At 34.7% G+C, this 17286-nt stretch overlaps 1 long non-coding RNA gene across 2 annotated transcripts in view; it reads left to right on the top strand.

Annotated features, from left to right (window-relative positions):
* The first annotated feature begins 376 nt into the window (after positions 1-376).
* Positions 377-17286, top strand: part of LOC144312776 (uncharacterized) — a 30706-nt gene continuing 13796 nt past the window's right edge. Inside the window, exons 1-5 of one of the 2 annotated variants that reach the window (XR_013378358.1) lie at positions 377-1042; positions 1915-2063; positions 8117-8194; positions 11339-11495; positions 16001-16132. This is a non-coding gene — a long non-coding RNA (uncharacterized LOC144312776). Of the gene's footprint in view, positions 1043-1914; positions 2064-5355; positions 5762-8116; positions 8195-11338; positions 11496-16000; positions 16133-17286 lie in introns of those variants that run through there. The other variant, XR_013378359.1, reaches the window with a different exon arrangement.

Genomic DNA, 17286 nt, shown 5'->3' with positions numbered 1-17286 from the left:
TCATGGCACCTCCCACTGTGACATAAGTGCCTGTCTACTCCTCAGTCCCTTTCCTACAGGATCCTGAGCTCCTAGAGAGCAAGTCTGATGCATTCATCATAAGATTGTTAGATTTTTTTGTGTCTGGTGTATAAATGCTAAATACAAAATCTCTTCTGTTAGCATTGAGTGGTGACTCAAAGTTTGTTAAGTGAGTAAATATAGAATATACAAAAAAAAATTACTCTTAAGGATTCAAAATGGTGCCTGGTTTACATTTAGCATTAGGTTCTTAATGGTTCAATTACTTAATAAGAAAAAAACATTGTTTTGAGCAGTATAGGCCAGGCACTATTCATTGGTACTTGGGATAATTCAGTGAACAAAAAGATAAAACTCCCTGTCCTCATTACCCTTGCATTCTATTGTATATGCATATGTGGGGGAAGAGGGGAGATTACAAAATAAATGTGATAAATAAGTACACAGTATGTCAGAAATTGTTAAGTACTATGGATAAAAGAGAGATAATAAGGGATACTTATCTATAGGGTATTGCATTATAGTAAATAAACAGGGAGGTTAGTGTCATTATTATAGAAATTGTGACATATAAATAATAAAGTAAGAAATGTAACCATGTTAATATTTTGTGGGTAAGTATTACAGGGATGGAGAACAGCCAGTGAAGTGCCTCAGGCAAAAGAATAACTAACTGGAATGTTCAAAGTTGGCAAGAAGGCCAGGGAGGCTGAAGCAGAGTGAACAAGGTGGGAATGTTAATAAAGTAGGAGGGATGACAATAGAGTAGGAGGTAAAGAAAATCATATGGTGACTTATAATCATTTCTAAAAACTTTGCCTTTTATTCTAAATGAAATGGGTACTAGCAGCTTTGGAGGGTTTTGAGCAGAGGAGAAACATGACCTGAACTACAAATTGAAAGAACAACTCTGGCTATTGCATTGAGTGGACTCTAAGTAGCTCAGATTCCAGAACAGACTGGTCAGGAGGCTACTGCACACCTCCAAAGGGCTCATACCAGGGAATTATCACTGGAAATGGTAAGAATTGATCTGATCTTAGATAAATTTTAAAGACAGGATAAGATTTTATAATGTATGACATATAGACTGCAAGAAAAAGAGAAAGAAAACAAACAACAAAAAAGTTTACTCCAAAATTCTTGCCCTGAATATCTAGCAGAATGGACTGCCATCAGCTGAAATAGGAAAGATAGGGGAAATTTGGGGGAAGATAAGGAATTTAGTTTTGGACACAGGGATTTTGAGATGTCTGCTTGTCCTTGTCAGAATGTCAAGGAGGGGATGAATATAAGAATCTGTAGTTTAATAAAGTAGTTTGTACTGGAGGTAAAAAAATATGGAGGATCATCAGCATACAGAAGGTATTGGGTGTGAATAGAGAATGGAATCAAAACTGAACCCTAGAGCATCATGATAATGAAGAGAAAGAAATTAACAACTGAAGTCTAGGGCATATAATATTTAAATAAGGTACCAAGAACTGAACCTAGGACACAATGACCAGAGGGAAAAGGAAGCAAGCAAGCAAAGGGAATTGCCAAATAGGCAGAGGAAACTAGTAAAACTGGAGCAAATTCAAGAAAGCCTCATTCCCTGAAAACTGTATTTTAAAAAGGCAATCCAAGTGGAGGATATAATCAGCTGTTTTTCAACACTACTGATAAGTCAAATAAGATGAGGATTAACAATGGATTCAGCAAGGTGAAGATGAAATTATTAGTGACCTTAATAAGATTATTTGGGGGGGGGGGGTAGTGAGAATAAGGCTTGCTCAAGAGAGAATAGGAACAGTATTTGCTGTTGAGTAATTTGTGAATTTGAGGGACTGTCAAAACTTGCCTGTAGCAACAAGGCATAATAATCTGATTTTGACTACATATTCTGTGAAGGACAAGATGAAATGGTTAATATAAGAGGTTGCTGAGAAAACTTTGGACTAGAATCAGAGTCATCGCAGATTGAACACTCACGATGGCCAAGTACTGCATAAGCATTTGGCATGCATTATTTCCTTGAATGTTTATAGCAACTGGAGGAGGTAAGTCCTGTGATTTCCCTCATTGTACTGATGAGAATATAAGAATTCTCAAAGGTTTTATTACTTGTCCAAGGTCACATGGTTAATAGCAGAACTAGAATTCTAAAATCATTCTCTTAACCACTCTAACTTACAACTTCCCTTGAGATTCCACAAAGACTTCCAGAAATAGTTGAGAAAACTTCAATGTGAAGAATTGAGAAAGATTTGGGAAAGACACTTTGCCCTTGCTTACATGAAGTCACCATAATGCATTATTGAGCTGAAAAATGTCAGTGCTGTATTTTATTTGCATATTAATAAAAACATTGCTTTTAAAGTATACCAAAACTGTAAAAATCAGCTTCTACTTTGATTTTTTCTGTCTGTTGAGGTTGAACTTTTCTCAATAAGCTGTTTTTAGAGCAGTTTTAGAATCATAGCAAGATTGAAAAATTGGCAGAAAGTACAGATAGTTCCCACATACGACCTATATTCCCGTACACACAACTTGCTATCAACATCCACCACAGTGGTACACTTGTACATTCAGTAAACTTACATTGACACGTCATTATTACTCAAAGTATATGGTTTATGTTAGGGTTCACTCTTGGTGCTTTTCATTATTTTTCCCCCTTTTTTCTTTTTTGGTCAATTCTTTCAGATATTCTTTCTAAATGATAATCATGTCATCTGCAAAGACAGTTTTTTTTTTCCTTCCTGATCTGTATACATTTCCTTTTATTGTTTTACTGAATTAGTTAGGCTTCCAGCACAATATGGAAAGCAGTGTCAAGAGGTTCCTCACCATTGAGTATGATGCTATCTGTAGGCTTTTGATAGATATTCCTTATTAAGTTGAAGAAGTTCCCCTCTATTCCTAGTTCACAGAATTGTTTCATTTTTTTTATCGCAAATGACTCTTAGATTTTATAAAATTATTTTTTTAAGATTTTATTTATTCATGAGAGACAGAGAGAGAGAGAGAGAGGGAGAGAGAGAAAGAGAAAGAGAGAGAGAGGGAGAGACACAGGAAGAGGGAGAAGCAGGCCCCATGCAGGGACACCGATGTGGGACTCTATCCTGAGTCTCCAGGATCATGCCCCAGGCCGAAGGCAGGGCTAAACCGCTGAGCCCCCAGGACTGCCTAGTAACTGATTTTCAAATCTTGAACCAGCCTGTATACTTGGGATAAATTCCACTTGATTATACTATATAAGTCTTTTTATACATTTTCAGATTCTATTTGCTAATATTTTCTTTAGGATTTTTGCTAGGTTCATGAGAGATATTTGCCTGTAGTTTTGTTTTCTGATAAATCTCTTTGTTTGGTTTAGTATTAGGGTAATTTTGGCTTCCTAAAGTGAGTTAGAAAGTGTTTACTATGTTTCTATCTTCTGCAAGAGATTGTAAAGAATTGGTATAATTTTGTTGTCAAATGCTTGGTAGAATTAACCAGTGTACCCGTTTGGGGCTGCTGCTCTCTGTTTTGGAAGGTTATTAACTATTGATTCAATTTCTCTAATATATAGGCCTATTCAGTTTTGATATTTCTTCCTGTTTGAATTTTGGCAGATTGTGTCTTTGAGGAAGTGGTCCATTTAATCTAAATATAAATGATCAAATTTGTGGGCAAAGAGTTTTTCATAATACTCCTTTATTATCCTTTACCATCCATGGGATCTGCAGTGATCTGTATTGATGTTTTCTCCTTCACTTACGATATTATAATTGTGTCTTCTTTTTTTCTTAATTAGTTTGGCTAGAGGCTAATACATTTATTTGTTTTTCCGGGGAAGCAGCTTTGGGTTTTGCTGATATTTTCTACTTGGGTTTCAATTTCATTGATTTCTGATTCACTTTTTATTATTTGTATTCTTACTTTGGACTTAATTTTCTCTTTCTAGTTTCCTAAGGTGAAAACTTACACAATTGATTTTTAGATCTTTTTCTTTTTCAAATGTAGATATCTATTGTTATAAATTTCCCTCTGAGCAATATTTTTGCAGAATTCCACAAATTTTGATGTTATATTTTAATTTTCATTTTGTTTAGAATATTTTATAATTTATCTTGTTTCTTCTGTGACCTATGTATTATTTAATAACTGTTTCATCTCCAACTATTTGGGGTATTTTTCCAACTTCCTTTATGTACTGATTTCTAGTTTAATTCTATTATGTCCTGAGAGCAAATCTTAGATAATTTGTATTCTTTCACATTTGCTAAAGATAGTGTTTTATGGTCCAGAATGTGGCCTAACTAGGTGAATGTTCCATGTGAGTTTGAGAAGAATGTATATTCTACTGTTCTTGGATGAAGCAATCTATAGATGTCAATTACATGCAGTTGATGGATGGTGCTGTTGAGTTCAGCTATGCCCTTACTGATTTTCTGTCTGCTGGATTGGCCCATTTATAATAAAAGTGTTTTTGAAGTTTCCAACTATAACAGTGAATACATCTGTTTCTCCTTGCAGTTCTATCAATTTCTGCCTCACATATTTTGATGCTCTGTTTTCAAGTGCATACAACATTAAGGATTGTTATGTCTTCTTGAATTATTGGCTCCTTTGTCATTTTGTAATGCCTCTGTTTATCCCTGATAACTTTCCTTGCTCTGAAGCCTGCTTTGTTGAAGTTCGTATACTCTTAATTTCTTTTGACTATTGTTAGCATGGTATATATTTCTTACATCCATTTAGTTTTATTTTAGATATCTCTTTATATTTAAAATGGGTTTCTTATAGACAACATACTGTTGGATCTTGCTCAATGATACATGCACACAATCTGTTTTTTAGTTGGTATATTTGGATCATTTATGTTTAAAGTTATTACTGATATATCTAGATTAACATCAACCATGTTTATTACTATTTAACTTGTTCTTTAATTTTTTTGTCTATGTTTTTTTCCACTTTTTGTGGTTTTATATGAGCATTTTACATGATTCAATTTTCTCTCCTTAACATATCAATTATATTTATTTCTTCAAATATTTTTTTTTTTTGGTGATTGCCCTGAAGTTTACAATATATGTTTACAATCAATCCAAATCCATTTTCAAATAACACTTACATCTCCATGAGCAGTGCACTTACCTTATAATAACAAAATATTATTAATTCTTTCCTGTCCCTTGTATCATTACTGTCATTCATTTCACTCATACATAAATATAAGCATATATTGTTGCATTATTATTTTGAATAATATTTGTAGATCAGTTAAGAGTAAGAAAATTAAGTTTTTATTTTTACTTATTTTTCAATGCTTTATGTAGGTCCCATTTTCTGCTGTAAAATGAGGTAGATCATTTTCCTTCTCTCTGAAGAACTCTTTTTCTAAAGATTTTATTTATTTATTTATTTGAGAGAGAAAGTGAGTGAGAGAGAGGGAGAAGGAACAGGGGGAGGGGCAGAAGGAGAGAGAGAAACAAACTCCCTACTGAGCAGGGAGCCTCACATGGGGCTTGATCCCAGGACTCTGGGATCATGACCTGAACCAAAGGCAGACACTTAACCAACTGAGACACCCAGGCATCCCTCAAGAGGTTTTAATGTTTCTTTTTCATTGTTAAAGGATAATTTTACAGAATAAAAATTTCTACACGTGTCACTTTTTCTCTCTCAGCACTTCACATATTTTACTCCATTCTCTTCTTGCTTGGTTTCTGAGAAGTTGGGGGGAATTCTTACCTTTGCTGCTCTGAAGGTAGTGTATTTTTTTTTTTTTTTTGTGGGTTTTTTTTTTTCTTTTTTTTTTTTTTTCCTTTTAGCTTCTTTTAAGATTCTGTCTTTTTGATTTTCTGAAGTTTGACAATGATATGTCTGGGTGTAGATTTCTGTTGCTGCTTATTTTGTATATTTGTATATATTCTGCTTGGTGCTGAGAGTTTTGGATCTGTGCTGTCTCAATATTAATTTATGGGAAATTCTCAGTCATTATGCTTCAAATATTGCTTCTATTTCTTTCTTTTTCTTTTGGCATACCCATTACAGGTGTGTTACACTATTTATAATTGTCCCACAGTTCTTAGATATTCTGGGGTTTTTTTCAGTCTTTTTTCTCTTTCAAGGTTTGGAAATTTCTATCATCATAGCCTCAAGTTCAGAGATTTCCTTAGCTATGTCCTGTCTGTTAATGAACCAAAAGCACTTATTATAGTGTTTTTGATCTCTAGCATTTATTTTTTATTCTTATAATTTCTCTCTGCTCACATTATCCATTTGTTTTTGTATGCTATATATTTTATTCACAAAGTTTATAGCATAATAATCATGTGTCCTATATTTATGGCCTGATAAATCCAACAGCTCTCTCATAGCTGTTTCTGGTTCTGATCTTTGCTTACTCTCTTCAAACTGTGTTTTGTTTTTGTCTCTTAATATGCTTTGCTTTTTTGTTGTTGTCAGTAGCAAGGCATGATGTACTGAGTGAAAGGAACTCTAGCAATTAGGCTTCTAGTAGTGTGGTGGTAAGGTGTGGAGGAAGGGGACACACTCTAGTGTCAGTCCTTTGGTGAGTCTGTGGCCCTGGACTGTGAACTTTACTTATGCTTCCTACGTACCCCATCAGGTGGGGAAGGATGATTAGAAGAGGCCAGAGTAGTTTATTTCCCTTCCCCCCCATTTGGAAGGCTGGAGGGAGCTGAAGGTGCATACTTCTCTTCTCCTAGATAGGTTAGGCTCTGGCAAAACAGTTTCTAGTGAGGGAAGGTCTTGTTAGGAAGAACAGAATGCTCTGGTATATTTTTAAATGGTTACTTTTCTACTTTTCTTGATGGAATCACGAGGGAATGTTTCTCAGATATTCTTAAAAGCATTGGCACCCACCTCCTCCATAACTAGGTCTCTCTGGGGCTTTTAACTCTCAGACTTGTCCAAACTGAGCCTCTAGCAATTTGTCAAAATGTTTAGGTTTTCCTCACCGGCACTGGATCTTCTGAGTGTTTGTGCTTGTGAGTTTCTGCTTTGGTAAGTTGCGATTCTCTGTATCTATCTGTCTGTCTCTCCAATTTTGGGGGCAGCAGTTTGCCCTGTGATCTTACTTCTTTGATGGATCTAGGAAGAGTTGTTGATTTTTCAATTTGTTCAGCTTTTTACTTGTTAGCACAGAGTAGCGGTTCTAAGTTTCTGAGACACCAGACTAGAAACAGTAAGTTCAGATTTAGATTAATCATGTGGTCCTGTACTGCTTGCTAAAAGATTCCTAGGCATCTTCAGTTACCAACCCTCTCACTTCAGTGAAAATCAAATATGATGGCTTGAATTTTAATTTCCAAGATTAATAGATACTTGAAGTTCTTATATTTGGAATAATACATGGAATTTTAATCTGAAAGCAAGTGGAAGTTAATAAACATGCATATGCATGTGTGTGTGTCTATGTGTGTTTGGGAAAATGGATTTGGGGATACTTACACAAATACTTTCCATGCAAAATTTCAGCAACAGAAATATGACCTCAGCTCAAGTGGAGCTTTGCAAAGCAGAGGATGTGGCAAATGAAAGAATATCCTATTATGAAATAATGTTAAGACTCTCCATGATGTCCACATTTTCTCTATAACCCACGGATTCATTTTGGTTTCTTTAACTTTATGGTCCTGCCAGAAAAACTTTATGATACATTCAACCCTCTCAGGTTTCCCTGGCTCAGGGAATCTCATACCTGCCTCCTTCCTCATTTCAGAGAGAAATTGAATATTAATCAATGAATTATTAATTTTACTAATACCATAAAATTAATACAACTCATTCCTTTTAGGCAAAGGAGAACCTGCCATGTAACTCAAAGAGCAATTGCTGCTACCATCTTAAAAGAAATAGATGTGGTCATTTATTAAGAGGAACATTACCATTTTAGTCAAGGCTGAAATGAGTGGAAGTATAATGTGTTTCCAGAATTGTTTTTATTTTAAAGAGACAGGACCACCTCCTTTCACTGAGTTTTGCTTTCCCTAGAAAAGTCTAGCGTGGATGTGTATTGAGGTAGAAAGCAATGATGAAAGAATAAGAAGAGAATAATATTGTAACATGTTTTTTCTGTGCTCTCTTCATCATCTAGTACAAAAAAAATACTGAATAAGGGTTCCCAGATTTGATTTTTCTGAAAAACATTATTCCTGACAACTGAGAAATCAAGGTAATGGCAGCAACATTTAGACCTTTTAAGTTGGCATCCTTTTGCTTACTATTTATAGAAACTGACTTCAAATATCTCAGTGAAGTAAGGAAATGTCAAAGTACTAGAGAGATATTGGACAATTTCACAGAAGCCAAGGATAACTAATAGTCTAGAACCAGAGACTTAAAAGCCATTCTAGACTCATGGCAATAATATACTTCTACCTTTCATCCACTCTCTTCTGTAATACCTGGACAAACAAGTTTCCTCAAAGCCCAACATTTACATTTCTTCTCTTCAAGCAAACAATCCATACTGAGACATATCTCAATCCAAATGTCAAATACTGGCATAAGAAAATCCAACTGATCCATTGCAAGTGAGACATCTACCCTGATCCATTCAGTTAAGGAATGGCTTAAGGGCTCACCACTAAAAGAGATAGTGACCCTGTCAAGAAACAGGGTCATTATAGGCTGATCACATGTGTACAAATCTACAAAGAGTTTTGGCCTGAAATGATATTCCTCTAGAAGTCTTTACCCTCAATCAATAGACATCATGACACTACAGGAACACACTGGTAGGTGGGATGCAAATTAATCTAATAGCTTTTCATGGTAATCAGTTTATAGTTCACCCACATATTGTGGTACTTTGACTTCCCTTAGGTTGCCTTTTCTTAATTTCTTTTTTCCTCAAGAAGCAGATGTGCCTTCTGAAAATAAGGTTTGATATAGCATTATCTTTGGTTTGTCTACAGATGTGGCCAATTTAACAGCTCTGTCATAGTATGGCAAACAAATGCTTTCCAGGGAGAAATCAAATGATGGCATTTAAGTCTTAATTGCTGCTTAGAATAATACCCTTTTTAATGTTTGATTCAAATAAATTGACTCTCATGGTTTTCTAAGTTTAACTTAACAGAGCTGTTGAATTAAAAAAAATACACTTCATTTCTGTAGCATTCCTTAAAACTAAAAGAAATGTAATTCTGTACAACCATTTTTTGTATTCAAGAAGCATGACTATGTATTTAGGTCTATCATAGTTTATATCTCATCTCCCACATACCTACTGATGTGCAAAATCTACTTCTTATTGTAACATGGATATTCTGCAAACATCTGTCATCCTGTATCCCCCACAACTATATAACAATAAGATCTTGTATTTGTGAAGAAAGAAATTAGCATATTTTCTTTCTGCCAGTACTAGTGCTTGAAATTCTGCCCTTATAATATAAATTCTTTTATTTAAAGAACATGCTTTCATGAGTCTCCTGTTAATACTAATACTGCTAGAAGGGGCAAGACATTAATTCATTAACTGAGTGACATAGTATAGTTCAACATATGGTATAACTTTGCCAAGCTATGCTAATAGATTTGTCCAAAGAGAAAATGGGATACCTGAAGAAGTGATGAATTTCCTATTACAGGAGGTTCTCAAGCAAATGCTAAATAACTACCAGGAAGAGGTATTAAAGATAAATATTTAGGTATTGAATGGAATATTAAATATGATGACTGCTAACATACATACTTCTACATATGAAATTCTATCAGTTTGTTTCTTTGTCCACACATCCATGCACCCATCCATCACATATTCACTATCTGCTACTATTATAAGCTTTGGCCAATCAGAGACGTAGTCCATACTGTGAAGAGATTACAATCAAAGGCTCTATGATTAACTGTTGGTATTATAGCATGAAGTAGTTTGTGAAAAATTTAAGCATGTAAATGCTCAAGCAGTTGTAGATAATTATATGGTGGGAAGACTGCTAAATCTGATCCAGCAGATGCCTAAGTAGATCATAGGGATAAGGGCCCTGGTATACAAGAGGCCAGGAAAGAAATGGCACCAGTGGAAAAATATCATAAGCACCAGAGGATGATGCCAGAAAGGCACTTCTAGAATCATAGTAGGCTCATTAACATCCAAACCCCATGTTCAAATCCCCTCAAAACCTTTGTTTCCCTGCCTTTATAAACAATACCCAGTGACAACTTCCTAGTTCTCTCCACTTGAAGTAGCCCAACCTTCATTATATTCTAGACTTTATAGCATTAACAAGAAAAGCAATCACAACCAGCAATTACTATGTACACATGACAGATATTTTGTTATTTATCTGCATGCATTATCTCATTTTAATCTGTAAAAATGTCCTATAGGGTAGAGTCTAATATTATCTCATTTTACAGGTAAGGTCACTGAGACTTAGGGCAGTGAAATAATATGAACATGATAACACAGTTAATGATAAAGTTAGATTCAAATCCAGGCCAATCTAATATCAAAATTCTTTCTCTGTGGTTTATTTTATTGTGCTGAAGTCAGTTTCTCTGAAGCTTCAAACTATTGGTTCTAATTCTATTGTCTGGACCTTCATTAGCAGTGTTCTGCTCATATACTTGACATTAAAGATATGTTCCCAAGACTATAGTGTTCTTTTATCTGGTGAAATATACCTGTCTCTTTTATTCTGTATTCATAGGATGTGCTTCCAAATGTCTCCCTTGACTGCTCTCATGTCTCCCTATCCATTAAAATTCAACAATATTCTTCTCAAACTCCCTAGAAATGGCTTATGAGAAGTAATCTGACAATACTGAGTAGAACAGTATCATCATAAACATCATTACCATTCATCAGTGATAGTCCACTATCATTATCACAATAGCAAATAATATTTAAATTCAAAATCAAGTTTACAAGTGGATATACATAGCTCTTGGTCTTTACAACTTTCTACCTAGTTCTGCACATCAGTAGTGTAACTGAAGATATTTAAGCTTTTTTTGCTAGAAAATTCCTCCTTGCCATGAGATGATGTCAATCTTCCTGTAGCTTTCAAGCTTTGGTCCTAATTCTGTCAGTAGATGATCATGTGAAAGTGAGTGGAGGAGTTAGGATTCAAATCCAGGTCTGTATTACTCCAATTTCTGTATTACTCCAATTCCTGTATTACTCCAATTCCACTTTTGGCAATGTGTTTAGTGTCATCTGAAAACGTGGTCAGCTTGTCCTTCCAAGTCACTAACAGAGTTATCAAAAGAATCAGACTGAGCAAATAACACAGATAATCTTCATGTACTTTTTCATTTCACCTAGCATTGAGCCGTCTTATGTTACTCCATTTGTTCGTCCTAGAACTCATGAGAACATTTGAAAAGTCATTTAGAACTTCACCATACCACTTGGCATGTTACATATCTCTGTTGTTAAAAAAGCTTTTAGAATGGAGTCCTGCAAGCTATTTGGTACTTATCACTTTGAGGAGCAGAGCTTACTGTTAATTACCACTCAGGTAAGAATAGTATCAAAACCAGAATCTTTGGGTAAGACTGAAAATTGGACTTAGAAGATGTTTTTTTATCTTAGTGTCAGATACCTATTTAATAATTATTACCTCCTTAGAATTATATTTAACTCATTGGATGCTAATAACCAAAAGCTTCATCTAAAATGATTATATTTCTCTAATTTTTTTCTATTACTCTTTTTTTTCTCATAAAAAATAGATAGGAGAAAGATTATTTTCTCCCAAGTGGTTATGATGCCTTTGAGATGAAGAAATAACACTTATAACCTATGGAGAGTTTCATAGTAACAATAACAAGACTAGAGTGGTTTAAAACAAGACTGATATTACTTGATATTAAGAGCAATTTCAAAAGATAAAATCTATATAATTATAATATGGAGAAGGTTGTTATTGTACCAGAAGCCTAGAACTAATGAGAGCTAGTATTTTCTATGAAAATTAACTCTAGGCTTATTGACAGCCAAAAGGAAAGAATGAAAACCTAATGGATTCCATAGAGTACATCACTTAATGAGGGAAGGAAGCCAATACATTGGGAAGAGAAATGTGGACCATAAAAGTCATAGAACTGATTATATGAACTGTATTAATGAGATTGTTTAAGTAAATATAGAACCATATACTTCTATTTTTTAAAAATATTTTATTTATTTATTCATGAGAGACACAGAGAGAGAGGCAGAGACATAGGCAGAGGGAGAAGCAGACTCCTTGCGGGGAGCCCAATGTGCGACTAGATCCTGGGACCCCAGGATCATGCCCTGAGCTGAAGGCACACACTCAACCACTGAGCCACCCAGGCATCCCAGAACCATATACTTCTAAAACTTGAAGAAACACAGATCTCTTTGAATGACCTAATTTTATAGATAGACAGAATTTGGCACAGAGAAGGGAAAGTAAAGTTCCTAAGATCACCCAGGGCATGAAATGGATAATGCTAGGACCAGGGGTTCAGGGTCTGTCACATTTCCCATGTTATTACAACACTTGCTTTGAAATCCACACAGTTCTTTCCTGGGAGAGGAAGGAAAAACCACATCATTCTTATTCCTGACCCTATGCTGAGAACTCAAAATACAGTACCCAAGCTAGCTCAGATTAAAGAAAGTCTTGAACATCTTCCTCCTTTTTCTCTTTTAAGAAGCCTAAGTTTAGAGAGCTATCTTTAGCTAAGTCTTGGTTGACAAGTACAACTGAACGAAAAATTATAGGGTATAAAGTCTCTGCAATTCTCTAGGAAGAATATGACAAAGGAACGAGAACAAAAAAATATAGTTGGTACCAATTTTATCACGGAAACAGAAACAACAGTGTCTATAGTAAAAAAAAAAAAAAAAAAAGAAAAGAAAAAGAAAAAGAAAAAAAAAACCAAATTAATTGGATTCTGAGTATCTGCCAGGCACTATACTAGGTACTTTACATTTACATGCATGATATCACTTAACCTTTACAAGACTCCTGTAAAGAAGCATCCTCAATTTATATATATATATATATATATGTAGAGAGTGAGAATAGGTGAGGTAGGGAGCAGCAGAAAGACAGTAGAAAGAAAATTCATAAGAAACTATACTAGAATCCTTGGTTTTATGCCCTAATTCCACATGTGAGAGTACAAGGGAGGTAAATTCAAAAATTTAATGAATGTTTTTGTTTTACTCTGTTTTATTTTTTAATATTTTATTTATTTATTCATGAGACACATACACACAGAGGCAGAGACACAGGCACAGGCAGAGGGAGAAGCAGGGTCCTCAAGGGGAGCCTGATGTGGGACTTGATCAGGGTGTCCAGGACCACGCCCTGAGCCAAAGGCAGATGCTCAACCACTGAGCCACCCAGACATCCCTTTCACTCTGGTTTTGATTTGGTCTCTTTTTGAGATTTCTGTTCTTGTTTTCACCTCTTACTTTTTTAACATGGAAACTAAGTTTCTGTTTCCAGTAATCAAAAGAATCCTGACCAATAGAGTAAGTACATTGCCCTGTGGGGTAAGCAATTCTGATGTCACAAGTCATAAATCTAGAACACCAAGGCTGCTGCTCTGGGAACACTAAGGTGGCTCTGGATCAAAGACTTCCCACCCAGTGTATCCACTGGCCCACTGCATTCATATTTTAATTACCAAAAAGGACACCACTTCTTATTTCTGTTCTACTCGTTTATATGCCCTGTGTATGTTTTACATAATTATAAGACAAATTTCTAGATCTTTTTTTAAAATTTCCAAAATCAAGAGTAAAAGGAGATGAATGAATTCAAGTGTATATCAAGGGTGCATAATCACACAGAGAAGAATTATTTCAAGTGATTTTGAAGCACAGTAATTTGGCAGTATAGCCTTCTTGGGATATATCTTAAGGACAAAGGAAAATGCAAAGAAGCCTCAGCAGCTTTCAATTATCATATTGTTAGGGAAAATACTACTGAAAATGTACTTCTGAGATAATTATAAACAAATGATAGGATAAAGCAAAGAACATTAAGAATCAAGAATCAGTTTAAGAGGTATGAAGTATAAATATAATATCAAAGAATTTAGGTAAAAGTCCTGTAATTATAAATTTGAATTGGAAATCATAGTTTATGATTAAAAATAAGTTTTTTTTTTCTTTCAATGCTTATTTCCTACTTCTGTCACTAAAAAGACCTATAAATAATATGTTAATCTGGTTGCAATGAACACCCCTAGTGTCCATATTGTGGTCTCCAAAAAAAAATTCTTAATTAAAAGAAACCAGGCTTTTTTCCCTTTTCTTCTTTTGGTGAGACATTGTTGATTCTAGGCAAAAGAAGTTAAGTAAGGGAATCCTAGAATTTGTTATATCAGAAATCAAAGAAGTTATCAGTTACTACTAGTGTCATGTCAATAAGACTCAGGAGCCAATTTGAATAGGCTCAACTAGGGTTTATTATTCAATAAGAATAATTGCAATGGCTGGAAACAACAATTTTATGAACATATCCAATAAATTTATAAGTTAATAATAAAACCAAACAACAGGATGTAAAAAAAATGTAATAATCAGCTTTAGAACATGATAGAAAACAGAATTTACCAGTTTCAAAACTACTAAATAAAGAAAAAGAATCACATACTTATCTTGCTTTTTTTTTTTGTATGAACAGTAACTTGAGATAGTCAATAAGCAGAAGTTTCCAACCAACAGTTTCCAAACTGATAAAGACAATAAACAAAGTGGCCATTATATGTTACCCGATGATCTATTCAATACCACTTTATGAAGATTTTTGACAAAAAATTCTGATCTAATTCCCAACATTCCCAACTTACAAAAACTTATGTGAGAGAAGAATATAGAAGAATGTAAAATTAGTAGAATCACAACTATAAGAAACTGTTTTTAAGAAAATCAAATTTGTTTCTTCAACAAATAAATTAGAAGAAAAAAGTGAGAGATAAAGGAAAAGCCTAGAGATTAAAAAACTTAAGAGAGGGATCCCTGGGTGGCGCAGCAGTTTGGCGCCTGCCTTTGGCCCAGGGCGCGATCCTGGAGACCCGGGATCGAATCCCACGTCGGGCTCCCGGTGCATGGAGCCTGCTTCTCCCTCTGCCTATGTCTCTGCCTCTCTCTCTCTCTCTCTGTGACTATCATAAATAAATAAAAATTAAAAAAAAATAAATAAAAAACTTAAGAGATATAGCAATAAATTAAAATAAACTAAATAAATTAATTTTATTTAGTTTGAAGAGTTTGTGAAAAACAGAAAATAGACATTGGACAGATAGCTTCTGAGACAGTCAATTGAGGAAAGTTGACTACTTTAGTAATTATTGATTATATCTATTTAGGTGTAATATTGATATTTTAATAGGTATATTTTTTAAAAGAGTATATTTTTTAGACATATATGCTTATATATTTATGGATGAAATTACATGACAGGATTTGACTAAAAATTACCCAGGAAGGGATATACATATAAAATAAAATTAACAATGAGTTGTTTTATGAGAAACAATTTGAGAGTGTTTTTCCTTTTTCCATTATTTAAATTCAGAGACTCTGTGACCTTTATATCTCTGGTAGGATTCTTCTGTGAATCATGTGGGTCTGGTGATTCTTCTTAAGGAGTAGGAGCAATGGGATTTTAAGTGTACATCTTTGGAGGGTAGACATATATGTGATTTGGCCTTGCTACTTTCTAACAGTGATTTTAGGCAAGTTACTTAAACTCTCCTAGTCTCAGTTCAATCATAAAATAAATATAATAATAGTTATAACCCAAGATTGTTTTCAGGATTGAGATGATGTGCTTTGTAATTGCTATATTCTTTACCATCATCTAGGACATTTACACGTTTCTTTTGTCTAGCTCTCTCTTCTCTCTCCTCTATGCCTATGTAATTCCTACTGATCCTTCCTGTTTCAATGCTATCATCATTTCTTTAAGAAATCCATTTCTTCCTTCCTAGTGAGGTCAAATCTCTTTATTATGTATTTTATACATTTCCTTTGTAGCTCTGATCACAACTGCAAGATCACATTTGTTAAGGAACTATCTCATATCTACCTTCTCGCGTGACTCTAAGCTTGATGATGTCAAGGGACATGTCTGTGTTCAGCACAAATAAAACTGAGAACCAGAACTCGGTAAGAGTTGGTTGTTACTCTTATCTCCATACTCCTAGTAGCTGAGGGAAAAGGATAGGGCCATGAAGAAAAATATAGCATGTTAAATGTAGCGTATCTAATTAGGGGTGAAAATATTTAGAGAAGTTCTCCAAGTTTAGTAGGAAACAAAAGTTTATATGATGGCTGTGGGAGAAAACTTATTGTCCAAACTATTCATCTCAGAGCGACTTTGACTCAGAAAATCACTAGCTCCAGGCACAAATATTGAACCTATGGTATGTGACCTCAAAATGCAGGCAGCCCTGGTCAGCAGTTAAGGCAGAAAGGGGTAAAAAAGGCCAGAAGTGCATTCCTCATCTTAGTGTCCCTGTTCTGGGAAGCACTCTCCTAAATTCTCAGCCAGTGTGTTGAGTTGCTTCTAAATGTTTTGAGCTCAGTTAATGTAAAAGCAATGACATTTCATTAGAAATGTCTTCCTCATTGTCCACAATAATATGTTAAAGTTTAGATTTAAAAGATGAAAATTTCATACTGCCTAACTCACAGGGATGTCATGAAAAATGAATGAAAAGTAAGGGAAATTGCTTTGGAAAATGCAATGCCACACAAAGCTTAGACAGGTGTGGCACCTAAATTCAATTAATCTCATTTAAATTCAATACAACAAATATTGATTAAGCAAGGATAATATCCCATTGGAGCCAGGGGGCACACAAACATAACAGTCACAGACTCCAAATTCCATGGGACTTTACTATTCATCTTGCTCAGTAGATTCCAAAATGTTATCCCCAGATTCTCACAGAGGTATAAATAGGGGTGAAGGAAATGTTGTTTAACTTGTAAGGCCTCTGGTCTCTCATTATGCTTCAACCAGAACAGCATCTTTTTTTATTATATATATTTTTTCAAAGATTTTGTTGGCAATATTGATCCACTGCTAAAAATTTACTGAAAACCATTAATCTAATCTCATTACTTCTCTCGGACTCAACTATGATGATGGAAACTGGTTGCTTTTGATGTCTACCTTTTATTTCATCTTCACGAGCAGAGCCCTGGTTTTATTTTGGATAATACCCTTCCTACATTGGTTACTAATCACTGAGATTGCAGTGAAGACACTTCTGGTCAGGGGTAAGGAATGCCTTATCCAGACCTGGGAAGTAAGC

The sequence above is a fragment of the Canis aureus genome, chromosome 4 (assembly GCF_053574225.1).
Source record: "Canis aureus isolate CA01 chromosome 4, VMU_Caureus_v.1.0, whole genome shotgun sequence".
Classification (NCBI taxonomy): Eukaryota; Metazoa; Chordata; class Mammalia; order Carnivora; family Canidae; genus Canis; species Canis aureus.
Note: the sequence above shows the minus strand (reverse complement) of the source record. Positions and strands in the feature narration are given on the sequence as shown.